General features: G+C 49.3%; 1 protein-coding gene across 5 annotated transcripts in view; it reads left to right on the top strand.

Annotated features, from left to right (window-relative positions):
- Positions 1-20,000, top strand: part of ZHX2 (zinc fingers and homeoboxes 2) — a 158,387-nt gene that overhangs the window by 119,600 nt on the left and 18,787 nt on the right. For 2 of the 5 annotated variants that reach the window (XM_058275969.2, XM_058275970.2), the window contains one exon: positions 16,913-17,156. The exons of the other annotated variants lie outside the window; for them this stretch is intronic. The gene's annotated coding sequence lies outside the window, so the exon portion shown is untranslated. The remainder of the gene's footprint in view (positions 1-16,912; positions 17,157-20,000) is intronic. 5 annotated transcript variants of the gene reach the window in all.

The raw sequence follows: 20,000 nt of genomic DNA on the forward strand, positions 1-20,000 counted from the left end.
GGCAGAGAATCCAACATACCCTGTACCCAGTGATCCTGGGATATTACACAGTCTATGAGTTTATTGTTGTTGTTACTTCTACGGCTAACAATACAGGAGTATTAATAGGTTTCTCCTCCCTGTTTGAAGTTATGGCAGCAAGATCCTACTATTAAGAAAAATATTGCAAGATTATATAGCTTACTCTGTTGTCAGCGGTTATAAGAATTCCTAGAGAGAGGAAGAGGGTGTTCCACTGAAAAGCTTAGTCGTTCATTGTGCAAAGTGGATCTCAACTTCCACCCAGCCTCTCAGCCTTTGAGATCTTGGTCTTTGCTCCAAGATAACTTTGGACTAAGTTGAACTGACCTGGGCAGAATTTGGTACAAAGTCATGACATGGAGTATTAATTTGTTCCCCTTGAAATCAAGTGGGGTTTCTAGAGAGCCTGTCTTCTGCAAAGGAAACATGCAGGATAAAGGATAAAGTGATGGTGTGTAATTTATGTTCCCTAAATGTTGGTAAAGCACCTACTGTATGCTCGACTGAACAGGCCACTGGGCCCAGTGCTGTGAAAAGCACAATGAAGATGACAAGGTCCTTGCCCAAAATGAGCTCTTGACCTACTAGGTGACAGAAACAGGTCATTCTAATAGATCTCTGTGAAAAGTTCAAATCGAGTTCTTTATACATATGGGAGGGAGTTAATCTGACAGAGGGAATCTGGAACAGATTCTTGTGGGAGAAGGAATTTGAGCTCAACATTGAAAATAAGATAGGTTGGCCTTTCATTAGAAATATTTTGAAGGGAAGGGCCATTCCAGACAGAAGAGTAATGCCTGAAGGAGGTGAGGGTGGGGCAGATTCAAAAACAGTGACCGCATGTTAGATGGATCAGAAGCCCAAACTGTGCCAGCAAAGCTTTGAAGAGGATACTGAGGAATTTGGGCAGTATTTGGGGAGCACTAGGGATACAGAGAAAGGTTTGGAGGAAGTGCAGTGTGCTGAATCTGTATTTTAAGCAGATCATAGGAGCAGCAAAATACCTTAGAAAAGCCCAGTGGTAGAGACTGGGAGGTTGGTTGGGAGGCTTTGTAACCTGCAGGGAACATAGGAGGAAGGCCTGGCCTGGGGCAGTGGATGTGGGATGGAGTGTGGACACAAATAGAATAGATATTACTTTCTGGCAACTATACAAGTGGGATAACAGCCCCTAACAGGGGAACAGAGTGGGAATAACCCCCCATTTATAGGTGTCCTCCATGGAAGCGACACCCATGCTCCCCAGTTCAGATCTTCTGGGAAGTAGCTGGCCTGAGACCAGCACTTCTTAAACTTGATTGCACATTAGAATCATCTGGTAAGCTTTGAACACTACAGATGCCTGACCTCCCCTCCCCCACAGGGTCTGGCCTAATTAGTATGAGGTACACCCTAAGCATTGGGCTATTCGAAAGCTCCCCAGTTGATTCCAAGTGAGAAGCCAAGACCGGGGTCTCCGCCCTGAAGAAATGTCTTCCTTTATGCAGACGCCAGGCAGATACGTTTCTCTTTGTCCAAGTCAGGCTGTCCAGATGCAGCCAGTTAGTCATTAGATACTGGTTTGTGTGCTGTCTTAGTGACTGTCCTGCACTAGATAGTAAACTCCATGAGAACGGGGTTGTGTTGGTTTCCTATGCTGTAACTGCGTCTTCAAAAGGCCATTGCTCTGTGCTATCCAGCCAGGTGCTTCAGGGTGATGGGGAACATGGGAAGTGAATTCCATGAGCATGAACCCATTGCTGCACTTCATTTGCAACTGTGTACTTTTGGATGGTCCCTGCACAGCATGCGGAACTACCTGTTAACCAGGCCCAAGTTTCCTCTTCTTCAGTTACCTAGTCATAAGGAACTCCCCCCAAAGGTATGGTTGTCAGGAGGACCACTCTCCCTCCAGAGGCTCTAGGGAAGACTCTCTTTCCTTGCCTTTTTCAGCATCTAGAGCTACAGTCTTTGCATTCCTTGGCCCATGGCCCCTTCCTTCATCTTCACAGGCAGCAGTGTAGCATCTTCTCTTTCAGACTTTGCTTCCTCATGTGACCTTCTTTTCTTCTGTCTCAAACATCCTTCTACCTCTCCCTTAGAGGACACTTGTGATTGCATTTAGGGCCTACTGGGATCATCCAGGATGATGTCCCCTTCTCAAGATCCTTAACTGAATCACATCTGCAGTATCCTTTTTTGCCATACTAGTTCACATTCACAGCTTCCAGGGAGCAGGATGTGGCTGTCTTGTGGGAATATTTTTTTCAACCTACCACAGGGCTTGTGCTGCTTTTATTCACCTTTGTGGACTCACAACCTAGTGCAGTGCCTGGAAATATAGTGACATAGTAGATGAACATATGAATATGTAGACTTGAAGCATGGTCACACTGACTTAGGAATCAAGCTCATTGCAATCCAGAAAGATGCCAGGGGCAAGCTAAGGAAGTGCCAGGCATAGAGGGATTTAACCTGGTGGCTTTTGAAATGCTAATACATCCATGGCCCACACACTCCACCTATGCCCCTCTCCCCATTCAGTGGCTTTCCATTGCCCTCAGATGGAGTTCAATAAGGCTCCTGCTCGCCTACCAGCTCTCCTCTCTCCTCTCTCTTAACACTCCATACTGTACCTGCACTCTCACATGATTGATGCTTCTGTAATTTTCTCTCCCACCAATTAGACTTAAGCTCCAAGAGGACAGTCCTAACCCTGGCTCAGTCCCTCTATCTCCAGCCTCCAGCACAGAACTTAGCAGGTATTCAAATACTCATAAATTGAATAAAAGAAATTCAGACTAATGGGTTGTTAAGAGCCAGATAGACTTGCTTTTGAGAATATTGGCTTATCAGGGAAATTGGACTGTTTTGTTCACTGCTATATCCTCAATGCCTAGACGTGAGCCTGGTGGCAGGTAATCAAAAACTATTTGTGGTGATAAAGAGAGGGGGGCCATGAAGAGTCTTCCAGAAGCAGAAGATTCAGGGAGAAGAGTGTGTGGTGTTTGAAAAGAGCCTTGAGCTTATGTCTTAGGAGGCCCTAAAAGCTCATCAGATTAGTTGAGATGAGATTCAGTGCAGAATGGAGAACCACAACTAGTTGTTGCTGAAACAAGTGAGGAGGTAAAAACAGAGAACATGGGAGATTTGCCTGACAGCAAGAGCAAGGCAAATCAGAGTGACAGAGACCATGGAAGGTAGGAAAGCCATCTTATCCCAGGAATCCAGGCAAGGTGTCATGATGGCTTGGACTGGTGTGGCACCATCTGGGATGGAAAAGAGGAAAGAACATGTTATGAGGAAATGTAGGAGCTTTGGATGCAGATTGTGGAGGAGAGATGAGCCTCAAGAGCTAAGGTATGACCCACTGGGTACACCCTGAAATGTGGCACAGGAAGCCATATCCAAGATGATATGTGTTTGCCAGCCTGGATGGCAGAGATTGGTGCCCCCTCAGGGGTGGGAGGAGTGAGGAAACCAGGCGATCATTTTGGCTTAGTACAGATTTGGGTTTGCAATGAAAACAGGACATCCTAGTATTTTTATCATTGCTGCTGCTACAATTTTTATTATCTTATCAGTTAACATAGAGTCAGTGCTTTCTATATACCGCATTGTGTTATGCACATTTCCTGGATTGATGATATTATTTGATTCTCACAACTGTATTAGAAGGAGCTGTTTCTGTTGTTATCCCCATGGTACAGAGGAGAAAACTGAGGCCTCTTTTTGCCTTTGAGATGTCCTTGCCCTCAAGCAAGATCATAGTTAGACTGTTTTTCTTACACTACTCACATGACCCTGGGCACATTTCTTTTTTGTCCTGATATTTCATTAACCAATATTTCTTGACCATTCTTGCCCACTCAGTCAGCCAAAACATAACCTCATTTCTCATTCTTGTGTAGGATTTTGTTCCTCATGTCCATTTGTAAATATTTCTTATATTTTGACCAAATTCTCTACTCAGAGTCATAGCATGTTGGTATTTACAGCTGGAAATTCCTCAGGAAAAGGACAAAGAGCCAGTAATCACAAAGACTTACCCCTCTTGTCTGAAAAAAAAAAATTCACTAAGTATTGTTTCCTGTCTATCCTCATAAAACCCCTAACTCACACTCTTACTCTAATTGTTCTATAGAATAGAACAATTACAAATATAAATCTCACTGTAAAGGAAGCTGTGGATGCCACTTGGTAACTTGTAACTGGCTAATATTGTTTCCTGCCCAAAAGGGAAACCACAGAGGTGAGAGAAAGCTCTGGCCTCAGTTCCTACTTCCATCCAGCAGGCTGGCTTAGGCCCACGTCTCGTGTCGCCTGTTTGCGTGAACAGGAAAGTAACAGCACGAGCCAGGGCAGAGGGGGGCTCTGAGATGGCTCACTGAAGAAACCTCCTCTCAGCCTCAGGGGCCCCTGCGAAAGTAGAGGCTCCAGTGTTTCCCGCTCTGCCCTCTCTGAGTTACTGGCACCTACAAGACGCTGTACGTGAAATTGTTTTGTGGACCGTGATGGACAGTCAAGGCCTCCAGGCACTTACTACCATCGGCACTGTTACTAGTGTTGTCATTGGTGCCGAGGAGACAGGAAGGACAGTTGGCAAACAGGGACAGACAGGCCAGTATTTTCTGTGAAAAAGAAGCAGTGGGCAAAATTGCTTAGAAAATGGAAAGAGTGGGCAGCTCTGACAGTAGGGTCTTTCCCAAGCTTTAATGAAAAGCCCACTTTTCTAGAACCCTTCCACACTGGATGGGCTTGGTAAGAATTTTGCCCCCATGTTGGAAGTGATCCCAAAAAGGGACTGTCCCTCCCCATTTCCCATCTGCGCCCTCTACACAGTGCCAGGAGGTGGGGGCGCTGGGCATGCTGCCAGGCCTGTGTGCTGGCAGGGGGAGTGGTGGCTGGGGCCCCTGTACCCCTGGCCTTGGCCCACCCACCAGGACATCCCACCAGCAAGGTGAGCTGGAGCCTTCACCCCTTCAGGAGCAGGGGCTCCTGAAGAGTCTAGAACTGGTCCTCAGTGTTATCATGGGGGCCCTGCTGTCGGAGGGCTGCTTCCAGGCTAGGCAGGAAGAGCCTTGGCCACGGGCTTCCAGAAGCCACGTGCCAGCCCCCACCCCCACCCCCACCCAGGCCCGTGTGCCTTTGGGTGGGCCATGCCGTCTCTCCAGGCCTCAGCATCCTCACTTGTAAAAGATGTGGAGCTGGACAAGACCGGATTCAGGTTTGCAGCCTGTGGCCATAATTCTCCAGAAGTCTAGCTTTTGCCCGCACTGCGTAAAGCCGAGCAAAAGGCTCTCGTGCATGTGTCTCAGGAGCCAAGAGTAGTTGCGCAAGAATTACGCACTGCTGGTGGCATGGGAAGGGCAGATGTTTGTGCTTTTGGCCAGTGTTGCCCTTGGGTCCAGAGAGGAACCTGCTAAGATTTAGTGACCAGTTCTAGGATATGCTCTTTTCTAGGGTCTTTAAAAGAAAGGGAAAGAAGGAAGAGGGGAGGAAGGCACAAGGGAGGCACCCACTTTTTCCCCCACCATCCATTTGATCCTCACCACAGCCCTGGTGGGTGAGAAGAAAACTGTCTAAAGACCATTGTTTAGCTCTAGCAAGCTCAGGTAAGGTCCTTCACCTCCCAGAGCAGGGTGAGATTACAGGTCAGCTCCGCACCCATCGTGACTCGCTGTGCTCTGGCAGTCCTCGGGTGGCCCGTGGGTCTCACCTGGGCAACTTTCACAACCACAGAGGCCTGGTTCCCAGCCCCAGATTCTGATTGAAGTGGTACAGGGTATGGTCTGAGCATTTGGATATTTAAGCAGGTGTGCTTTACAATTTTAAAAGGTCTTCCTGGGGGATTAGTGAAAGGGGTGGAGGTCCTGGAGGGAAGCAGGGAGACCAGGCAGAAGGCAGGAGGCGGCCGCAGTGGCCCAGCAGAGAGGTGACAGCAGCTTGGGGTAGTGTGGCAGCAGTGGAGAAGGAGAGCAGGAGACGGGCTGCGAATCTGTCCCGGAGGGCGCGTTAACAGAACATGCTGGGTGTCTGTGTGCATGCACATGTCTCTCTGTAAAGACTATCATTTTCACACGTGGTGCAGAGGTATCATCATCCTAACTGTGGCAATCTTTTGGAAAATGAAGACAGAAGATCTTCAACTTGTAGATCTAAGGTCTACTGAACTGGGAGTTCCAGCTCATTGCCCCTTCCCAGGAAACAGCAGCAGTTCCGTTTCCCCAGGACTGGGGAGGGGTGGGGACCAGACCCCCAGCTTCTGCCCAAAGGTGGGGAAGGGCTCACCCAAGGGGCAGTATGCTGTGAGAGGAGCTTCCTGGGCTGCAAACCAAGCTCAGCGTGCTGCCATATTACTTGCCTGTGGCTGCTGAAAAAAATTATTATTGCAAGCTTCATGGCTTACGACAACAGATTCATTTTCCGATAGGTCTCCAGGTCAGAAGTCTGAAATCAGTTTCACTGGGCTAGAGTCAAGGTGCCGGGAGGGCTGTGCTCCTCCCCAGGGTTCTAGGAGAGAATCGGTTCCCTCGCCTTCGGAGCATTCTAGGGTGGCTGCCCGCCTTGCTGGGCTCACACCCCTTGCTCCCCGCCCTTCACCCTCCTGCTTCACCGTCACATCTCTTACTACTCACTCTGACCCTCCTGCCTCCCTCTTATGGGACACTTGTGAAGACATTTGTCCAAACTCAGTAGCCCAGGACCCTCTCCCCAGCTTAAAATCCTTCACTTCATCACATCAGCAAAGTTCCTCTTACCATGTAAGGTGACATCATACAGGTCCCAGGGATTAGGACACCAACATCTTCCCCACCCCCCAGATGGCTCCCTCGTCTGTTGGCTCGTTGTTTGTGCTCGTTGTCTGCTCACTTTTTCGCTCCTTGTCTGCTCATTGTCTTTAGGAGGCACTGGGAACCAAACCCAGGACCTCTCATGTGGAAGGCAGGCACTCAACTGCTTGAGCCACATCCACTCCGCCAACATCTTTTTTAGGTATTCACATTTGGTTGTGGCATTGGGAGGCAGGGCAGGGGGTGCTCTTCATTCTCCATCCCTTGTTCTCTCCCCATTGGAAGATGAAGTTCCATGGGTCGTTAAGCTTCACCAGGCAGCTGGGCTCACAGGTGAGCTGAATTTCCAGACGCTGGTATGAGCCCACCTACCTACACAGGTGGAGCAAATGAAGCCCTGAGGGGCACAATATGGGTTAGAGCAGGCATCAGGGTGGAATTCAGAATTACCATATGACCCAGCAATTCCCCTCCCAGGTATATAGTCAAAGGGATTGAAAGTGAGACTCAGATACTGTACCCCACTGTTCATAGTGACTGTATCCACAGTAGCTAAAAGGTGGAGTGTCCATCAACAGGTGAATGAAGAAACAAAATGTAGCCTATCCATACAATGGAATATTACTCAGCCATAAAAAAGAATGATGTTCTGATACGTGCTACAATACAGATGAACCTTGAAACATAGTACCAGGACAAAGAAGCTGGGCACAAAGGGACAACTATTATGTGATTCCACTTAAATGAAATATCTAGAATAGTCAAATTCATAGAGACAGGAAGTAGATCAGAGGTTACCAGTGACTGGGGTGGATGCAGGGAGACAAATGGGGGGTTAACGATTACTGAGTACAGAGTTCCTTTTCGGGATAATGAAAAAGCTCTGGAAGTAATGATGAAGGTTATGCATCATTGTGAATGTACTTAATGCCACTGGGTTGTACATGTAAAATTGTTAGAAATGGTAAATTTTAAATTATGTATATTTCACCACAATAATAAAATGAAGGGGGGAAGACTCCAGGTAAGAAGTAGCTTTTGAAATGGGCCTGGGCCTGTACCAGCCTGGAAGAGAGAGAGAAGAGACTGGCAGAACTTAGCTCCCAGTCTCACTGGGACACAGATGTGCAGGGAAGGGGCAACAGAGGGCCAGGCAGCTCAGGCCTCACTCGAGGCTTTCATTAGAATGTCGGGGTGGAAAGGTGCTTCTGGGGGGTGGGTCGTGGTGGGGCAGGGGTCCGTGGCAGGCCACAGCCAATTCCAGGCATGTGGCAGTGGCCCTTCAGCCCCGGGCCCTGCGTGCCTGGGGTAGCCCGGAGGATGGCAGCAGCTCAGAGGGAAGGTTCCTGAGCCTTAGCCGACTTGGAGCCACCCTCTCCCAGAGCTTAGCAAACACGGACCAGGCCGGCAGCAGACCCTTCCCCGTTATCGCTGCCCAGCTGACAGGCAGCAAGATCCTGGGCAGCAGGAGGCTCCCCTCAAGCCAGAGGGGAATCCGGCCTTCGGAGGGGAGGGGACTGGTTGGAGAAGGAGCGAACAGAGACAAGAGGCACCCAGAGCCCAGGCACCCAAGGAGAATGTCCAAACGCCCAAGACACAGGCCCTGGCTGTGGAACTTGTCCAAGGCTCTTCTCTCTGAGCCTCAGCTTCCTCTCTTGTAAAAACAGATGAGAGGGAAGCAGATGTGGCTCAACTGATAGAGCATCCGCCTACCGTATGGGAGGTCCAGGCCTCCTGGCCCCTGTGGTGAGCTGATGTGTGCAAGGAGTGACATGCCACGCAGGGATGTCCCCCACATAGGGGAGCCCCACACGCAAGGGATGCACCCCATAAGGAGAGTCGCCCCGTGCAAAAAAAAGTGCATCCTGCCCAGGAGTGGCGCCGCCCACACAGAGAGCTGACGCAGCAAGATGACGCAACAAAAAGAAACACAGATTCCTGATGTCGCTGACAAGAATACAAGCAGACACAGAAGAACACACAGCAAATGGACAGGGAAAGCAGATAACTGGGGGAGAGGGGGGGAAGGGAGAAGAGAAAATAAATAAAAAATAAATCTTAAAAAAAAAAACAGATGAGAATCTCAGCCTCTGAGGAGGACTAACGGTGCCGGCTCACGTCAGGAGATAGAAGTAGTGCCGACGATCGCGTCCTGCTGTCAGCGTTGTCATGTGACTCAGAGAACGGGCTCCAGTCCTCCCTGATAACAGCCTCACTTTTCCCTGGGTGGTGGGACTAGCTCCCTTGCCCCTTTCGGTTTCTAGTGGCCCCCCATGTTACTCTGCTGGGGGCGCCTGCCTCCGGCTTCAGAACGCATCCCTTCAGTTTCTGTTTCTTTCATCACGTCGCCTTCTCCTCCGTGTCAAATCTCCCTCTGCTTCTCTCATAGGGGGAGGCACGTGATTTCATTAGGGACCACCCAGGTAATGCAGGATAACCTCCCCGTCTCGGTATCCTTCATTTGCTCACACACAGAGTCCATTTGCCCAACAAGGAGACAGGCACACGTTCCAGGGATTAGGCCCCACATGGATAGCTTTGGGGGCCTTTCCTCAGTTCACATGCAGAGCCCAGTGCAAGGAGGTCCAGAGGCCTAGCCCCTGGATGTGGCTCAGATCCCTGTGGTTTCCATCTGGGTTTACCTGGCTTGTGGATGGCATTCTGTCAGAAAGAGAGAATAAACCCTCAGCCTTAATCCAAGGCTCTACGATGAAGGGAACCCCCTTTGAGATAGAAGATGAAAGGAATTCGAGAGAAAGCGGTGGGTTTGGGGGTGCAGCGAATAGGCTGGAGGCACCGAGGCAGATATGGGGGGGGGGCGGCGGGTGGTGGAGAAAGGGATATGACAGACAGAATCTTAGAGGCAGCTGGAAAAGCGCCGTCTTGTCTTGACCGTGCCAGGGGAACGGAGCCATCTCACTCCCCGCCCAGCTCCAGGAAGATGGAGTGTGCACAAGTCGCCCACGAGGAGGGAAATGAAAAGGTTACACCGGGAACTGTCAATACAATAAATCCCTTTCGTCTCACAGCCTCTCTAAATGTTTTGATGGCAGAATTTGATGGATTGTAAATCAGGGCAGGCCCATCTTAAACATTTGATAGTGCCTTATTTATTTATGTATGTGCCATACAAAACCAGAATTGATTCCATTTTCCTTCTTTCTCAGCAAGATTTTTTTTCCTGCTTTGAGAAACTCATCACTCTTCTGCCAGCCCTGGCTTCCTGTGTTTGTCGGGGTGTGGAGTATTCGCTTGTGCGTAGTGGCAGCTCTGCCTTGGAGGAGATGATAGCATCAGAAATTAACTGCAAAAATAATGAAGGCACTTTTGCTTCCAAATATGTCTTAATCTTGTTGCTTTTTTTTTTTTTTTTGCAAGATTATTACTCAGAAAAAGAGGGGGAATAAAGCTATTACATTGTGATTTTGATTTGAAACCCAGGCAGATACACATTTTCCAGATTTTCCTGGTGGGAATGTAGAGTTCATGAGCTACCTTAATCTCTGCCATGGGATCACGTTAACCCCACCTTTATCATACTCTGACATGGTAATTTCTGCTTTATAACACCTCTGAGTGGAGCTGCTGACACTTCATCATCAAAGTCATTACTGTTTTAGTTTGCTAAAAGCTGCCAAGGCAATATACCAGAAAAGGCTTGGCTTTTACTATGGGGGTCCATTAATTTATAAGCTCACAGTTCCAAGGCTGAGAAAAATGTCCCAGTGAAGGCGTTGTCAGGAGATGCTTTCTTCCAGAGCTGCAGCTGGGGGGGATCAGGCACGGAGCAGGGCACAGCAGCAGCAGCAGCTGGTCTCTGCCTTCTCCTCCAGGTGCCACTGCTTTCAGCTTCTGCCTGCCACTGGCTTTCTTTCTGCTCCTGTGGCTTTTTTTTCTCCCGGTTCTGTTTATTGAAGCTTCTGGCTTCCAGGGCTTCCTCTCTCAGCTTCTAGAAGTTTTTCTCTGTGTGTCTCTGAATGTTTCTCCCATTTATAAACGACTCCAGTAAGAGGATTAATACCTGCCCTGGGTCACACAATCTAATCAAAGGTCCTTAACTGAAGTAATTTAATCCAAAGGTCCCACCTACAGTGGGTTTACATGCACAGGAATGGATGAGCTATAAGGACATGATCTTCTGGGTTCCACCCAGCTTCAAACTGTTACAATTAACATTTTTTAGCCTTTATAGGTAACTGGTATGACGTTGAGTCTTTACAAGCCTTAGGTCATTGAATCCTAATAATGCTATGAAGTGGGAATTAGCCCCAGATTAACAGATCAAGAAACCAAATCTAGGAGTTGCCTCTTGTCAATGTCCTGCAGGTCGTTAAGTGTTGGAGGGAGCCCCAACTCAAACCTAGCTGTCTTCTGATTCCAAAGCTTTCAGACTTACCCACTTGACTTAACTGGCTTCTCAAGGGTCAAGTCAACTCTCTGAGGACAGACCGTGCCCCAGCAGAACCCATCACCACCACACAACAGCCTCTGAAACTTCACCCACCTGCCCCTAAGGTCTAGTAGTGATGGTTGCAGATGAGATTTGGGGTCCTTTCACCATACTTGTCTTCTGTGCCTTCCCAGGGCTCATGGTTGGGAAGTCTAATGGACAGATCTGGTCACCTCTAAGAGCTTTCAAACTCTGAAGCTCTGTGAACCTTGCTGATTCTGATTTTTCTTTGTTGGCTTCTCCCAGTAAAGTCAGAGCAGGCCATGTGTGCAAAGTCCTTACTTGAAGCTGTCAAGGCAGTGCTTCAAAACACTGTATGCTGGAGTTTTGTTTTTGATCTACTTTATGAAAAGTATTCTTTGGACTAAAATTTCCATTATTTGATGTGTACCCACACAGATGGTGTATTCCTCTTCTTTTCTGGAACTATTTGGAGCTCTCAATTCATCTCACATTCAGCTCTCCCTGAATTGTTGTAAGCAAGGAAAAGAACTTTTTTCCATTATAAAGCCATTTAAGAGTTTTATTTTCATAATGGTGAGTAGAAAGTTGTACTTTTCAATCAAGTTTTTTAAGACCCTTTGAATAGTTGTCTTTGGGGAGAATAGCATTTTTTAAAATAATAATTGAATAATTTGACATTTATTTTGCAGTGAACAGAGAATGTCACAAATAGTTAGTGAGTCTCCTCTGCCTCCCTTGATAGTCATAATCGTGTCAAGGCTGCTCTTTTTTGCTCTGTGCATCTCGGCTGAGGTAACCCCTCTTCAAACATGTGGTCCCCGATTTACCTCATTGAAAGTAGCTCTCCAGTTACCATGCTTCATTTCTTCAAACCCTTTGCATACTACTGTCTATAAGTTCTTTGCTTTTATTAGTTCTCTGTCTCCCTCTCCTAGATAGTAGACTCCTTGAGAGCAGGAATCGTATGTCTTAGTCACTGAATATTTAAAGCATGTCTGGCACATAGCGGGCACTCAGTAACAAACAAATGAATGGGTGGATGGCTTCTTTTCCAGGGTGTTCCAACCATGTTTCTGATTCTTAAAAATAAAAAAATAAAAATAGGTCTTCTGCTGTATATTCCTTTTGAAATACCAGGAATGACAGAGGAAAAGAATAGGACATTAAGATGGAATTAGGCTCCCCATACTCCTGGAGACAGAGATGACATGTCAGATTCAGGTTGAGAAACATGTTTAATCAAGGCATCTGTGGTGAGGTGTGTGGCAAGAAATCTGTTGCTACATATAAAGTAGGAAGTTTGTGAATGACTGACTTTCCTTGTTTAGTGGGGACTCCAAGCGACCCCTAAAGAATGTCTCTCCTAGTCTCACTCTGCGGGGAGAGGGAATGGTGTGGAATTAGACTTACACACCAAGACTAGCAGGTAACCCTGCAAGTGGGCATTTCATCACGTGTGTCTCTCTTAGCAGGAAAAGCTGAGAATTGCTGTTTTCAAAAGGAATGGTGGCAATGAGAGGAATGTATCCATTGGGGCATTTTCCATTACAAGTGACAGAAAACCCCATCAGATTGGCTTTAACTGACATAAAGGTCTGAGAGTGTTTTGGATGCAGGCACAGTGGGGTGTCCCCAGGATTCAGTTTTGCTCTCTGCACCTCTTAACTGGGCTCTCAGCTCAGCTCTCAGGCGTGTTCTCCCCTCCTGGTGACAAGCTAGCCGCCAGCACTTCCAGGCTAGCAGCCCACTCCTTGGGCACCTCCACCACAAAAGGAGCATGTAGTTCCAGCAGAAACCCGGGAGTTGAATCCCTCCCCTCCTCGGGCCCTGACTGTGGCTGGATCCACCGGGCTCAAGAGCAGGCCGGGTGCTTTCTCTACGAGAAATTAGCCTGCCCTTGCCAGAGGAGGAGGGAATGGATTCCTGTGCCCTGCTGAGTCCCAGGGGACAGACCAACATTTAGGGACTTGTTGCAATTGCAGAGGGAATCCCAGAGGAGGACTCAGCCTAGAGCAGAATTAGGACTTAGAAAGACATTGTGGAAGCAGAGTAGTAAGCTCTGGAAAGGCGGAGGCAGAGGAGTAGGAGGAATCCAGGTTTCCAGCCCGAAGGAGTAGACGGAAGGAGGGAGCACTGTGGAAAGATCTGGTCTGGGGAGGCAGATGATGAGCTTGGTTCTAGAGTGTTCCATCTGAGGTGCTCATGAGACTCCTGAGTGGCGATTAGAGACACAGAGGGCACACTTAGAAGGCATGCTAAAGGTCATCCAGTCCAGCCTCTGAATACACCTTCCAGGTACAGACAAAGGTGTGCTGTATGTTTCCTAGCTGAGTGGGAATGGAGCATCCATTTTTCATTCTTATATTCTTTTTCTTGGTTTTCATGAATCATCTTGGCCTTTTTTTTTTTTTTAATCTTCTTTCGGTGGAGAGTGGCCATTCCAACCTTCATCCAGGTACAAGTCCATCTAGTCTACCCTATCTTCTCACTTTCAGCCAGCAGCTGGAAGTGAAGGTCTGGGGCCCAGGAGAAAAGAAAGAGCTGGAGCTAGAAAGGTTGGTTTGGTAGATCTGCAGGGATGCATTTAGAGCTTTGGGATAGATGAGTGCAGGGCATGGAGGTGCATCTATGAAGAGCAGAAAATGGAAGCAGCAGCAAAGAAGGAGATGGAGAAGCCACAGGCAGGAGGAGAACCAAGAATATGGCATTTGCTCTGCAGAGTTGGCAACACGGATATATCTGGCAGTTGGCCTTTAAGAGAAAAGTGTCCAGTGAGGGCAGAATGCACAGAGGTGAGGGATGAACGGTGCAGCAGTAGAAGTGGTAAGTAGCAGTGATCTCAAACTTCCTTTGAGAAGTTTGTTGGTTAAACAGTTAGATCAGCAGGTTCTCTTTGCCACAAGCTCACCATGTATCGGGCACAGGGCCTAACCTTGTACTTGAATTAGCTCAGTGGATGCTCTCAGCAACCCTTTGACATGGGGACCATTTTCTCCATCCCCATTTTACAAAGGAAAAGCTGAGGCTGAGCTTGATGTAACTTGCCCAAGATCATACACCCTTGAGTTTTGTTCACTCCTGAGACTGATCTGAGCCCCCGTTCTTAACCTCTGCTGTAGAGAGCTATCATTGGCATCGTGATGTGGAGACAGCCGCAGAATCAAGCAGTTTGGAGGGATTTGGTTTTGCTTTGGTTTGGTTTACCTTTTTATAGGGAAAGGGCAACTTGAGATGTTTGTAACCCAGAGGGAGGGGGATTCGATGGAGGGAAGTGAACTCTGAGAGAACAGGTGAGTGCTGGGATGGAGTTGCTCTGGAGCAGGAGTGTGGCCTGGCCAGTGGAGAGGCCAGCCTTAGAAAGGCGAGGCCTGCTTTCTCCTCCAAACAGGAATAAGAAATGACTGTGGAGATGGGGAAGAAGGTGGCCTCAGTCTTCCCAGCAAGATTCCAAGGCAAGCTCTTCTAAAACAGTGAGGCAAAGTTGGGAGGATTAAAAATCTTGGAACACTTGCCAGAGAAAATTGTGGGGATTATCAAAAGGCGAGTGAAGAGCTCTCCAGGCAGCACAATTCAGGTGGGGTGAACTAGGGCAAACAGGCAGCCCCTTTTAGGAGGCTGGCAGCTGAGAGGGGCTGTGGAGGAAAGGCTTGTGGAGGAGGGGGTAGAGCAGTCCATCGCGGCAGCACTTTGGCAGGACCCCATTACTAACACTCGCTTACCAACTGAAGGCGCCCTTTCAGGGAACCGCCCCCCCCCCCCCCCCCGGGCCAGCATCATTAAAGGTTCTCAGTCGGCCCAGCTTCACCCCATCATTATTTAAAGTTGTGGGAACCCAGGCTGGCCATGGCGAATGGCCTTGCTACGTTTGGTTTTCTGCAGGTGGAGGTGGTTTGGCTCCTCGGGGGTGGGCCTCCTGGCTGTGGCCAGAGAAGGAGGGACTTCCCTGCTAGTAAGTGGCAGAGGCAGGATTCGAAGCAGGGAGGCCTGGCCCCGGCCTGCGCCCCTTCCACCCACGGGGTGGCACCAGCGGGGAGACCTGTGGGGGAGGAGCACCGCTGCCCTGGTGCCAGGGCGAGCTGGTTTGAGCCTTGGAGCGCATCTCCTCTGAGTAGATGCTCCCGGCTCATACCAGCCCAGGAGTCTGCCCTCTGGGGGTAGCTGGCTTCCTGCCTAAAATCGCTGCCACTACCCCTGCCGGCAGGACAGCGGGCCTCTCTCAGGCACCCCTGCTGCTTACGCGGTGTGCCTCACGGGAGCAGCCACAAATTCTTCTTTCATGTCCACAAGTGACCATGCAGGCTTCCCTTTCCCTAACTAGAGAGCTTCTCGGAGCAGCAAGTTGAAAAAATAAAAAATTAAACATCACAGTTCAATTAAAATCTTAACTCCTTTGAATATACCCAGAGAGGGGAGGCCAATCAGAATCTGTGAGCAAGCTCAAGGATAGGTCAGGAAATGGAATTAACCATTATCAGCTTTGTGTTACAAGGACGAGCAGGGGCTGTGGAGAAGCTTGACCTTGAGCAAGCCAAGGTCTCAGTTGGGCCTCAGTTTCCTCATCTGTAAAATGGAGCACATAGCCATCTGTTGGTCTTGTGGGAATGAGTATTATACATGGAAACTGGCCTCTTATTACCACCTTATCCTGGCTACACTTTTCTTTTTTAAAAATTGTCTGAGCAACTGCACAACAGTGAAACAAAAACACAACAGGAAATAGCTTCTTAAAGCTCAGCTCCCCCCCAAACCACCAACGCTGCTGTAGTTTCCGCGGATCCTGTTGTTTTCTAAAGACGTCTCATAGTGTTTTTCGCCAGCACCCAGCATTCTGGGTCCTGTTCTTTTCCATGATCATTTTTTTTGGTATAGGTTTTCTTATTTCTAGATAGTCCTCTAAATCGTCATGACTCTTGGGAGTACAGTACTCCACTGGAGTGACACCATTGGGAGTTTGGCTATTTCTAGTTTCAGCTACGGCGAAGAGTGTAGCTGGGAACGTGTCCCCATCTTCATGGAACAGAGTTGGCCTCAGCCCAGTGAGGTCGGGATGAGACCCTGTCTCGTTGCGGAGGCTCCCAGACCTTTGGCTGCTTGCTAAAAATAGATTCTCGGGCCCGCGCCTGGATCGTTGAGGTTAATAAGTCTAGACTGGGGTTCGGGAATTGCTATTTTTACAAAGCACCCCAGGCGATGTCTGGTTTGGGACCCACATTGTACACCACCCCAAAATGCAAGTGTAGATTTCAGGGGGGATGGGGAGAGATTAGGAGACACAGAAATCACTCAGGGTCACGGGAGACTTTTCGAAATCAGTACCCATTTAGCAGATGGGAGAGACGGAGGCAGGAACGCAGAGAGCTGGGTAGCCGGGAGCCCAGAACGGCCCAGGACCCCTCTTTCCAGCCTCGAGTTCCCCCCACGCTCCTCCCCTACACCTCTCGCCCACCCCCACCCCACACACACACCTTCCCACCAGAATTCCCCCTCTTGGAGTGAAATGTCGCGACTTTAAAGCACAAAGGAACAATCCCTCCTCCCCTCCCCCCCACCAGAAAAAAAACCTCCCCTGATGAGCTGAGATGGAATCTGTTAACAGCTGCGTCAAAAGACCCTGCTCGGCTAAAAGCATCCTTTTTGGCTTTGATGTCTTGACAAGATGCTTTCTTTGAAAGCTCGGAGACAGCCCTGTTATTTCCTCTGACAGCCCCTGTGAAAAGCCCTGAGATGAGAAGTGTCGTCCACCAAAGCCAAAAGGTGTGCTTCCTGGAGGGCCGGCGGGAGCCCCGTGACGGGCCGCGGCTGCGCGCCCTCCGGCCTCTGATCCCGGCAGGCCCAGGGCCCTCTGCAGCCTGACTCCTCAGCCCTGCTCCCAGCCCCCCAGATGCCCACCGGGAGCCAAGAGCGAGGACCTCCCCTCTTCCTCCCAGCCGGGCCCTGCCTCAGCCAAGGTGAGAAGAGTTTCCAAAGCCTGGCCGGACCCTTGGACCTCTTTTTCCTTCCCCTGGGAGGAAAGGTCAGGAAATGCCAGCACCCTGTGCCTGGCAGGTGGGCAAGAGGAAGACCAGGGAATGACAGTGGGGAAGTGGTCCCTTGGGGAGGCTGCGTGGGCTGTGGGTACGAGCCTTGCACTCACCTGGGAACCTGTTAGGTGAGAATCTCAGATTCTATCCCAGACTCACGGAATGAGAGTCTAGTTTATCAAGACCCCCAGGTGATTTGTCTGCACATTAAAGTTGGGAAGCAGTGCTTTAAACGCCCCAGCTCTGAAGTCAGAAAACCCAGTTTCGAAGCCCAGTCCTGCCCTCCCATGTGCGTGACCTTGGCCAAGCTCCTTAACCTCTCTGACCCTCAGTGTCCACATAGGGTTTTGGGAAGTGAAACCCTTTGCATTTGGCACATGTTAAACTTTCAGTGAACATTAGCTATCTTTGGACACTCTCCCCTTTTTCTCCCTGGCAGAATCCCTGCTTAGCCCAGGGAGGCTATGTAGAGTTGTTCCAAGAGATGGCTTTGATTGGTATAGGCTTTGCTCAAATCCCAGTGCTGCCCTGAACTAGCTGTGTGACCTTGTGGAAGGCGCTTACCTTCTCTGGCCTTGCTTCCTTCATCTGTAAACTGAAGGCAACTCCTGCTTTGGCAGGGAGTATTGAGGATTCATTGAGAAAGTCTGGAAACTCAATTAACAGTAGTTGTTACCACTTTACTTTTAAGAAGAAGAAAACTCTCTCCTCTGTGAAGCCTTTATCCACCCTCCTTCCACTCAGCCTGCAAAATTAAAAGCCCTCTCCTCTGTGCTGTCTGAGCTATTTCCACTTCCTGTCTATGCTGCCCCCAAATGCTCTCGCCCCACTTACAATCACAGGTCTCCCCGCTGCACACCCCGTCCTCGGCCCTGCGTGACTTTTCTCCACAGCTCCTCACCCTCTGGCTTCTGCTTGTTGATACCCATGCGCGCTGGCTCCACAACAGCAGGGACGTCTGTCTGTCTGTCCACTGCTTTATCCTCAGAGTCCAGAACCAGGTCTGCACGTAGCTGGTGCTGGATCAGTATTTGTCGACGGCATGAATGCATTGCTTTCGGGCCATTGAGGGGCAGGCGGGTGGCAGAGCCCTGCCCTTCTGTGACCTCCTTGAGGGCGAGAACCAGGGTTTCTTCGTCTTTGTGCTCCAAGCCACCCACGGGGCTCTGGTCCACTGGCGCTCAGTTAGCGTGGGTCTCGTGGAATTGCATTCCCCTCGCCAGAGGGCAGTGACGATGGAGGAAGTGTGAAGCGGTGAGGATGGCATCCTGCACAGATGACCAGAGCCAATTGCTTATAGTTGTCTAAATAGGCTGACCAGTGGCTTTTGATTCCAATGCTTTGTCATTTCTCATTTGTACTTGGATTATTTCTTAGTGGTACATGATAAATGCCATAGTGGACAAATGAAAAATCCAGTCAATGCCAAAAACAGGCAAAGGAGGCAGAAGTCTGTGTTTGGTACCTTGGCATCCTTTCCACATGGCATGCACTTGCCACACTCGTCTTAGTGTCCTGCAGGGGGTAGGGCACCCAGACACAAATGGGCGATATATAAGGAATAGTCGTGAAAGGGAGGAAACGTCTTACCTCTCCCCTCCTGGGCACAGGATCCTAAATACAAATGCCACTTCGTCCTAACCTGTTCCCACAGCGCCCTGAGAACGGGAAGAGTCTGTCCTGCTGCCTGTGGGCGATGGTCTGATGGCTGGTCTGAGGCTCCCGGCTGCTGGGCCTCATCACAGCAGCGGGGAGTGGCCACACTCGTTGCTCCCTTTACTGAGGCGTTTTCAGGTTGGTTCAGGAGGTGCCTGGCCAGGTCCACACCACGGGGCAGCTGGTCCAGGGTAGGACCCTCGACCAGGAGCTGTTCTGTTGGGGTACTCGCTACCCGCCATGGAAGGGACTGTGCTGGAGCTTATATTCCTAGCATGTCTTTCATTCATTCATTCTTTTTTTCCTGCCTTCCTTTCTTTCTTTCTGCCAACTGTGGCCAACATATATCTGAACCTGAAGACTTTGCCCCAAACACTGAACCCTAATGCCAGTGAGTGCCAGTCCTCAGGGCGCCTGACCTGACCTGACTGGTGGCTCACAGACTTTCAGAGACAGACATCAACATGCTGCTGCTCCACAGACACTCGGCACCTTGCCATGCCCGTTCATTTCCCCAAAGGCAGTTCCCCTGGTCGGCATCTGAGAGGTGAACTCTTCAAAGGCCCAATGTTTTCAGAGCACATTATCCCCTTCCTCCCTCCTTCCCTCCCTCTGTGGTTGGATTCCTGGTTGCCAGATAAGTGTTAGAAGACACTGTTTATTTGCACCAGAGTTTGGAACGTTGAGATGCTACTAGAATACTTCACCATGATGTGGCTCGTCATTTCTCTGCCTCACGTGTCAACAGTTTTGGATAATTCTGGGTTTAGGCAGTTTCTGTAAGAAAGGTCTCTTCTCCCCCACACTCACTCCTGCCTGATTTTTCTTTTTAAAATTGTAACTCAAATGCTCCAGGCTTCTTGGCCAGTGGGTACAAATGTCGTCACATTCTGCTGTGTCAGTAGTAATCCCTACAGAACTTTAGGACCTCCCTCCCCTTACACAGCTTCTCCATTCCGTAACCCTCCAACACAGACACACACATGCACACACAAGCACATTTATGATGCACACAAACACACAATACTGAACATCTACAAGAGATTTCACAGACCTCATCACGCTATCAGCTGCAGTTGCCATGAGGCAGCTGCCCTGAGGTTCACTTAAAATTCA

The sequence above is a fragment of the Dasypus novemcinctus genome, chromosome 14 (genome assembly GCF_030445035.2).
Source record: "Dasypus novemcinctus isolate mDasNov1 chromosome 14, mDasNov1.1.hap2, whole genome shotgun sequence".
Taxonomy (NCBI): Eukaryota; Metazoa; Chordata; class Mammalia; order Cingulata; family Dasypodidae; genus Dasypus; species Dasypus novemcinctus.